Source organism: Triticum aestivum, chromosome 2A (genome assembly GCF_018294505.1).
Source record: "Triticum aestivum cultivar Chinese Spring chromosome 2A, IWGSC CS RefSeq v2.1, whole genome shotgun sequence".
Taxonomy (NCBI): domain Eukaryota; kingdom Viridiplantae; phylum Streptophyta; class Magnoliopsida; order Poales; family Poaceae; genus Triticum; species Triticum aestivum.
The window spans coordinates 474202500-474211967 of NC_057797.1; the positions used below are offsets into that span (position 1 = coordinate 474202500).

The 9468-nt window shown below is 43.5% G+C and overlaps 1 long non-coding RNA gene across 1 annotated transcript; it reads right to left on the bottom strand.

Annotated features, from left to right (window-relative positions):
- Positions 1–5240: 5240 nt before the first annotated feature.
- Positions 5241–8557, bottom strand: LOC123189034 (uncharacterized). The gene is made up of 2 exons (XR_006495538.1): positions 8169–8557; positions 5241–6943 (listed from the first exon to the last, which is right to left on the bottom strand). It is a non-coding gene; the product is annotated as an uncharacterized lncRNA (long non-coding RNA).
- Between the last annotated feature and the right edge of the window lie 911 nt (positions 8558–9468).

Genomic DNA, 9468 nt, shown 5'->3' on the forward strand with positions numbered 1-9468 from the left:
TGGTCTTGGGATATCCCAAGACGAATGCCAGAGCATCGCGGACCGCCTCAACTGCCAGCTTGGGTGCTTCCCCACGACGTATTTGGGGATCACCATTAGTGACACGAGCCTCATGGTGGCCGAGCTGCGCCCCACGATGGGGAAGCTTCAGCACCGCATTGAGCCTTGGCAGGGCTGTTGGCTCTCTAAGGCCGCTCGGATGGTGCTCATTAACTCGTCCCTCTCCAGCTTGCTCCTATTCATCATGAGTTTCTACAGCCTTCCTGAGACGCTGCACCATGAGATTGCCACAGTCCAAGGACACTTCTTCTAGGCAGGCGAGGGCAACAAGTAGAAGTACCACATGGTTTGGTGGGCGGAGATCTATAAGCCTCACGATCAGGGAGGACTCGGGATCATGTCCTCCAAACACATGAACATAGCTCTCCTGACTAAGTGGCTATGGCGGATTGTGAACGGAGAGGGGGGCTTGTGGCTCCACATCATCCAGCAGAAATACCTCCGTGGGCAGCCACTCACCTTCTGCCAGCGGACTGGTGGGTCCCAGTTCTGGCAATCCATCATACAGCTACTCCCAGTCCTCCGCATCGGGACCTCGATTGCGGTTGGATCTGGCACCGCCACACTGTTCTGGTTCGATCGTTGGGCTGGAGACTTCCCCTTCGCGGCTTGCTTCCCTAACATGTTCTCCATCGCGGTTGATCCACGGATTTCTGTAGCGGTGGCCCTTATTGACTTAGGGCACCTCGCATTTCGGAGACCATTTGGTCCAGCGGAAAATGTTGCATGGCAGGACCTGCTCGACTGCATTGCTTTGCACGAGCTGGATCTGGAGATAGGAGAGGACCGCACCAGGTGGCAGCTAGAGCCATCTGGACAATTCTCCTCTAAATCTCTCTACCAGGCCATAGCCCCTTCGCCGGGCCCTGATGCCCTCACCTCCATTTGGGCGATCAGGCTCCCCTTGAAGATTAGGATCTTCTTGTGGAAATGGATTCGCGCCCGCTTTCCATCCGGCATAGAGGTCCTGAAGCGCAACGGCCCTGGTGATGGGCGGTGCCTGCTCTACGGGCCTGAGGAGGATACGGACCATATCTTCTTCACCTGTGTGTCCGCGTAGTTCCTATGGAGCTGTTTCTGCGAATTAGTGGGTGGAAGCTAGGACCACAACAACTTCCCCACTCTCTTCGCCGAACTTCAGGCAGTGCCACCTGCGTCTCGCCACATTAGGTGGTTGACCATTGGTGTGCTAGCCTGGACGCTGTGGACTATTAGGAATAAGCTTGTGATTCAGCATGTCCCTCTTTGTCACGCTACTGATGCTTTGTTCAAATGGTCTGGTTACATGCAGTTTTGGTGGCCGCTTAGCCGCCCCAGGGAGAGAGACGCCATCACCTCCATCATCACCTAGCTTCGCGTGATGGCTCTCCAGATGGCTCCTCTGCTTCCCCCAGATCCACCAGAGTCGGACTATATTCTCTCTACCTCGTTGCCACCGCCGTGTTTGTGTTGTGCGTGCCTCTTGTCTATGTTGGGCTTGTCGTGTTGTGCCCACAGCTGAAACTTGTGTAGTGTTTGTGTGCGTTTGTGTTGGACCTTGCCGCGGTGGTGTTGTGTGTGTGTGTGTTGTTCGGTTGGTACCTTGTTGACTTTGTGCTCGATGGTTTGCTTTATTTATAAAGCGGGGTGAAAGCCTTTTTTGGTAAAATAATTCTTCACAAAACTACCTAATGCTAGGGTTTGTGGCCCCTACAGCACATAGCTCTGTCGGTGAGTTAAACCGGTTATCTTGCATCAGATAGTGTTGCCACTCCATCCCAACTTTCCACCCTCAAACCAAGATTTGAGTTTCTCTCTCCGTGAAAGTGACACTCTTTGTAAATCTAATCTATGGTCATTGGAGTGGTTTGGGTGCTCTAAAGTTTAATACTAAAGCAGGGCTATCTTTGATCTAAGTGTATTCTAAAGCAGCGTAGAATAACTAAGATGGACAAAGTAAGTTATAACTCCAAGAGTACAGTGATGCATTCCTTGGCATTGCACAACGAGTGTTCCCTTCTTGGCTATTTCCCACAGTAAGAATAAAACATTTTTAACTAAAAGTAAGCTAAGCTAGGCTATTCAAGTCTAAAATCTAGAATTAAAATGCCTAGACTAATCAACATTGAGGGTGTGGAATATCCATGACCAAATAAAAAATACATAGTCAGAGATCACTCAGCCAACTCATGCATGTAATACATACCTGGCCAAATGGGCCAGCCCAGCCCGGCCCACCGTAATCGTGCCTCGCACATCACAGCCCCCCATGGCATGATTAATAGGTGGGACGTGTCGAGCCGGCCCACGTGCTGCAACTAGTATCCCAGGCACGACACGGGGATTAAATGGGCTGGGACGCGGCACATCCAGGCACGCTAGCCTGCCCAGGCATGCTTTTTTTTCTTTTTGTGAAATACCTCAGAAAATAGGGGGGAAGGCCCAAAAAATAAGAAATTGCAAAATTCAGTGGAGTGTTATGTGGGATAAATCAAGAGTTTTATTAGCGCTTGCCTCATTAAAACCTTCCATCCCAAAGAAATAAAAGAGTACATGTCATGCTCTAGATTTCTAGAAATACTAAAAGGTTAAAAAATTACAAAGACTACAACTCAACTAATTGGGATCCTTCATCCTTGCCCCGCAGCCGCGGCCTCCTCATCTCTCTTAATGTGTGATGCTTTGTGCCTAGTAAGGATGTTGATTGGGCCGTACCGGCAATGCGCAATAAACGACCGCATCTTTTGCACCTTCCTTTTAGCTCGGAATTGTACCGTCCATAACTACTTGTGCTTGGTAGTAGTCCTAGATTCTGGAGCCTCTCCCATGAACATTTTGATCTGGGTCATCCATGTTTGTGTGTGGAAAATGAGATGGAGTTTGAGTGTGAGAAATGAGAAGGGTGGGCATCCCTTTTCAAAGGAAAAAATGGCACATTAGGCATGTTAGAGTATTATGTGGGATAAATCTAGAGTTTTATTAGCGCATGCCTTATTAAAACCTTCCATCCCAAGTAAACGAGTACAATACATGCTCTAGAACAAAAAAAGATTAAAAAATTCAAAGATTACATTGCTCATATCCTTCATCATTCCTGCCCCGCACCCACAGCCGTAGTCGCAGCCTCGTCTGTCTTGACGTGTGCCATCTTGTGCCTCATCGGGTGGCCAGTTGCACCGTGCTTTCCAACATGCAACTTCTTATCGCATCTTTTGCACTTTGCAAAAAGCTCGGTGAGACCATCCTCCTCTATAACTAATTGGGCATCGTAGTTGGCTCAGATTGGAGAGCGTCTCGGATGAACGTTTTGATTTGGATCAGTCATGTTTGTGTGTGGAAAATGAGATAGAGTTTGAGTGTGAGAAATAAGAAGGGTGGGCATCCTTTTTTATAGCAAAAAATGGCATGTTGGGCATGTTAAGGAAGTTAGGCACATGAGGCAACAATAATGCATAAAAAATTGAGGCAAAGTATTATGTGGCATAAATTTTGAGCTTTGTTAGTGGATACCTCATTAAAACCTTCCATCCTTAGGTTCTAAAACTACAAAAGGGAAATAAAATTACAAAATAAAAAGAAAAGAACTACACTACAAGCCTACAACTAGTCTTCCGGCTCATCTTCTTCAAGGGGCATATCTCCAAACGCGGCTAGCAGTTTCGTGTTTTCTACAGTGTGTTGGGCTCTCCTTCTTGATAGCTCCATGTCTTTCATGGACATCAGTGTTCTCACCATATCAAGGGTGAGATTAGTTCTTCTCTCCTCAATTATTCTTCCAGCAAGGCTGAAAGAAAACTTCGATGACACGGTAGAGACAGGTACCGATAACTGATACGTCCATTTTGCATCATGTTTTCCTACTACTATTTATGATGTTTTTATGCATAATAGTTCTTTTTGGAGTAATTATAATGTTTTTTCTTTGATAATATGCAAGGTACACACAAAGAGAGAGAATTTCGGCAACTGGAAATCTGGACCCAGAAAAGCTACGTCAGGCCACCTATTCTGCACAACTCCAAACAAGCTGAAACTTTGCGGAGATTTTTTATGGAATATATGAGGAATATTGGAGCCAATAAGTACCAGAGGGGGCCCACCTGGCGGGTAAAACCCACCTGGGCGCCCAGGGAGCCGAGGCGCGCCCTGGTGGTTTGTGCTCCCCTCAGCCCACCTCCGGTGCTCATCTTCTGATATATATATATATATATATGGTCGCGCTATTCGTCACCCTGGGTGAGGAATTCTTATTCCTCACCCCAGTCCAATCACACGGACAGAAGTTCAAGCCGTCAGAAGCAAAGCTCTTGAGGTAAAATTACAGCATGGAGAAAGGGGTTGGTTTCCCACCGTAAACAAAAGGGAGTGAGGTAATTTTACGACTTGCATGCAAGTAAGCTACATGCTGCATGTTGAGGGACTATTAGCGTATCAAAGTCTCAGTATGATGTTGTCGTAGTGTTACGGGACGTTCCTGAGTTCTCTTTTTGGATAAGGCTTCGTTTCAAAATTTTATTTCGTAGAGATACAGACTTGGAAAAACTGTTGTCAGCCAACATAGGAAAAATGTCCATGCAAATTTACTTGCGGCTTAGCACGTAAGTTAAGGCCAAGGGTCGGTGTGTGATGGTACAAAATATTATGATCTGCTAACTTAATTATTATTTTTTGCTCTAATACCAACTTAAATATAAAGATAAAAACAAATTCCATTCTACAATAATTATCATGTAGAAGGAGCAATCGTCGCATGTGGAATTATGCATCTAACAAATGTGAAATAGCTGAAATCACCATAGCCTTCATCCTTTTGAATGTCCATCTTCTAGAACACTTCAAGAAGATAATGGTGCAATGTCATATTGGCGGTACTGCAGCTTTGTTACCATCCATAAGGACAAGCTATTATAAATCATACATACTCAGCAGGAGATGTTAATAACTACACAAAGTAGGTTTAAGGAAGGCCTTTACAACCAGTGTACCCAGTCAAACAAAATCATACTTTTACATTTTACACCATGAGCCATGTCAATACCACTGAAAGTTTTCTCCATAAAATATGTGGATAATTGTACTCAAATCTTTCGGTTATGCAATTCAAGCTGGAGCTACCGACTCCCTCCGTCCCATAATATAAGAGCGTTAAAAAAACTCTCTTATATTATGGGACGGAGGGAGTACTTTCGAACAACTAAAAGTGAGAGGGAGTTAACATGTAAGTACATTGTCTTGACGATACGAACTATTTTTGCTGTACAAATTACACTAATGATACTCATACTACTCTGCAGTCCCCATGTAATTGACACAATCAAATGCATCATAATTCGTTCTGATATATTTTAATGGCTAAAAATCATTAAATTCACCACACTAAGAGATGGAACGGATCAAAAGCGCAACACTACTAACCCAGGAACCCCCCAAAAGCTCTAATTTTCACAGTTCTGTGCCAAGAGCATCATTTTGCAGGCGGCTGACACTTGCACGTCACAAAGTGTGGTTGAAGCGCCATTCCATTTGTTGGGGCTTCCTCCGCCGTGGCTGCTCATTACTGCTGATCAGCAGGAGTTGCTGGAGGAGGCGATGGATTACAACCCATCAGGAGTTGTTCTTTATTGGGTCTTGGTGCCTACCTCCAGATTCGGTCCTGCATGTATTGACTTCTCATTCCCTGAACTATGTACTCCCTCCGTTCGGAATTACTTGTCGCAGAAATGAACGTATCTAGACGTATTTTAGATTTAGATACATCCATTTCCGAGACAAGTAATTCCGAACGGAGGGAGTACATCTATATATGATGTAGCGTGCACTAGAACGGGCACGGAGCAAGCAGCTAGTCCATCTACCTGGGTACCATTGCCTGCCAAAACAATATAGATTCTAGGTAGAGTTTCAGCAGTAACGACTCGCTTGCAGCTACCCAATGACAAAATCAAAATACTCAACAGAAGACTGGTTATGCAACTGATGGAAAATCATGCAGATAATCTGTAGATAAATAAGTAAAAAATGGAAAATAAATAAATCTGGCAGTGTAGAGTAGTAAAAGGTGAAAGGAAACAAATAAGTCATATTTGAGTGGATTCCTCTGAAAGACAAGAAAACATGTTAAAGAAGACCAAAAGCAATGCCTTACAGTTTATATGAATCTGAATTAAAAAATGTTGATATGGATCCGTATAGAAACAATGGCTGGGCAAGAAACATAAAATTACGTTTGTTTCAAGAATGTACCAAAACAGATGTTAAATTGGTAAGCTTCAGTACAAAGTAGAAAGTCGATAAATATGATTATTGTTTTAGTAGTAAATGGTTGATATATGTATTCTATTTTGGTAGCAACAAAGGCGCCTCACATGATTAGAAGAAAAAATATCCATTCTATGATGGATCAGAAATTATGCCTTGGCCACACGCATGCAGAAAGTAAGCCATGTTTTTCTCTTTTTTTCACATGAAAAGATGCATAACTAGTCATTGGTTAGTAATATAGCTAAGCACATTACATGCCAACGTTGTATTGCAGCAAGAGCGTCTTTAGAACATTAACCTTTTATACACAAATCCTTATAAGTGTACCCTCCCAAACAAGCTGAATGTATTTCTGAAGGAAATTAAAAAGGCTGAATAGAGGAAAACTCCATAAAAATTACGGTCGCAATAATTATGAGACGACTGCACATGTAGTAATTAAGCACATAATGATAATATGCATCAGCTGGAAGGATTTACCTCGACGGCCGAAATCTGACATATAACTTGGATTTCTGAAACAAGCAACTGCAAGTGCTAGGTTTGGAGCAACGCAAACCAAAACTGGACCACGGAATCTGAGAAAAGTAATACGATCTAAACTAAAGGATTCAGGCTTGAGCTCATCTTAAGCCACAGCAGGCTACAACACAAACACAAACAACAATGGTTAAACCATTATTTGTAAAAACAGAAACTGGAATAAATCAGTAAGAGTTTAAGTGGACAGAAATATAGAAGTAATACTAATTACCCTATATGTTTTATGAACTGAAATAAAAGAAGATAGAAAATACATATCGCGACAACTCATCTTTGAAACCCAATTCAAATGGGAAAATCCATTATAATATCCATCCTGATTCTGCAACTACAGACCTGAGATACTTCTCATCTCAGTACTAGTTATAATGTTTGCTTCGTCTTCTTTGAGCTCAACTGTTACTCTTGAAGCTAATATATATCCCAATGTGATGTTTATTCGATTGAACTTCACCAATGTGATGTTTTCTTGTACTCCTCGTGATTGTAATAAGGTAGCCAACGCCCTTGCTGCAATGGGTAGTGGTGGTCAGGTGCCCCACCGGCTGTAGTTGGACGACCTGCCGAACGATGTATCTGTACTCTTGGCCAGCGATGTTGCTGAGCCAGTTTAAGTCATGGAATCATGAGGTTCCAATTCAAAAAACAAAATTATAAATCCGAAGACCAATTTATGAACCCAATTATCTTACAACCCACGTTTTATTGCCTAATTCAAGACCCAGAGACCTCAAACCTACATAGATCCATAATGATTACACTAAGTAGCTCTTATTTCTTAATCTAACAACTAATATTTGATGGACCACGGCAGATAGAAAATGCAGCATATGGGCATGCTAAATTGAGGAGTAATTATACAAAAGCCACTGAACCTGAGGAGTCATTAGACACAAACGCATTGGTAGCTCTATTTATGGAAGATTGGAGATTAGTAGGACTGCGTTGGTCAGATCTGGAGAGAAGCTCTTCTTTATTTACCCCCAACATCTAGTCATCTATCTCGTGGACCAGATCACCACGGCCATGCGATTTTTTGTTCAGTCTTGGTCGATATAGGAAGAAGGCGCACATTATCAAATCTGCCAAAGGCCATACCAAAACTTGTGCACCCAAATTGAAGCCAGTAAAACTTCAGGAACCTAGCACAGGTATCCATCAATTGTTCAATCTGTGAAGGGCCACACCCTCGCACCATGGCAGCCGCCACAACCGGCAAGACATGCCCACGATTATGCTTAAGTTCCTCAATGGATTGGGTGAGGACAGGAGGAAAAATACAGGGGCATAAATCCGGGCAAAAAACCAAAGTGTGGAGAGCTTACCGTGATGCCGTCATAGTTCGCGAGATGGAGCGGCGCCGTCGTGGCCGGAGCAGAGCACGAAGCGGTCGCAGTCGATATAACCCGCTGCGTTGCCCGTCACCGAGGAACCAGAGAGCTCACCGCACCGCCGAGGCCACCAACTGCCACCGAGTACCACGCCGCTAAGCCTGCACCGCCATCACCAACCACGGGCGCCGCCCAAGACCTAGCCAACCTGGCAACGTTGAGCACCACGCCGCCGTTCGCCGTCGTTAGTCCCAAAACCGTTCGCAGCTTTCTAAAAAGGACGGAGAGGTGGGCTGTGTTCTGAGTAAACGCATAAAAGGTAAAATTACCTCGCCCCTGATGTAAATTTACAGCGAGGGATGGGCCTTTCTTCCAATCGCAGAACGGTGGCGGCTTGGTTGGATGTAAGGTCTGCCTCGGTCGATCGACCGGGGTGAGGAATAAATTATTCCTCAGGTCTTAAATAGACTTTATATATATATATATATATATATATATATATATATATATATATATATATATGGTCGTGCTATTCGTCACCCTGGGTGAGAAATTATTATTCCTCACCCCAGCCCATCCCTAGGCCTCAACGTCGCAAGAAAACTTGCATGTGTTGTAAAAAAGTGTGCATGCAAGGATAAGATTACCAGCGCACCTCCCATGCTAATATGCGTGTCCAAACCCACTACCCATGATGCTTTTCTGAGAACCACCGGTGTAAGAAAAGTGCATGCCGACGTAAGAAGATTACGTTCTCTAAATAAGGCAAACAAAAAAGTAAGTTCCAGTAAATGAGCTCCGATAATCAAGATCCATTAAATCAGCTCCAATAGTGAAGATTACATTCCACTAATTCATCTCCGATAACCACTGACGTTATTTTTAAGAGGTTGATAATTACTCACGGTAGAAACTGGCTACTCATGAAAGAAAATTTAAGCCCCAGATAATTCCCTAAAAATAATTTAAGGCCCAGATAAAGTAGGAACACGTTTGACTTATTAACCCTTTTGTATACCACTGGCTTAAGAAATTACGAAGTTTTCTCTCATTTTTTTTACGAAGTATAGGAATGCTGACGTGAAACAAAAATATCAGTTACTTCAGCGTTGTTGCTTGCAAATGACTCGAACAAAACTGGGACTTGATGTAAAGTTAAAATGCCGGCGTATACGATAATATCATCAATACATGGTCTAGTAATTTGAATGTAAAATACAACTCAAAAAATAAATGGAATGTAAAATACATTATGCCAGATAAAAATTCTAGGTGACAAATACATTGTGTCACG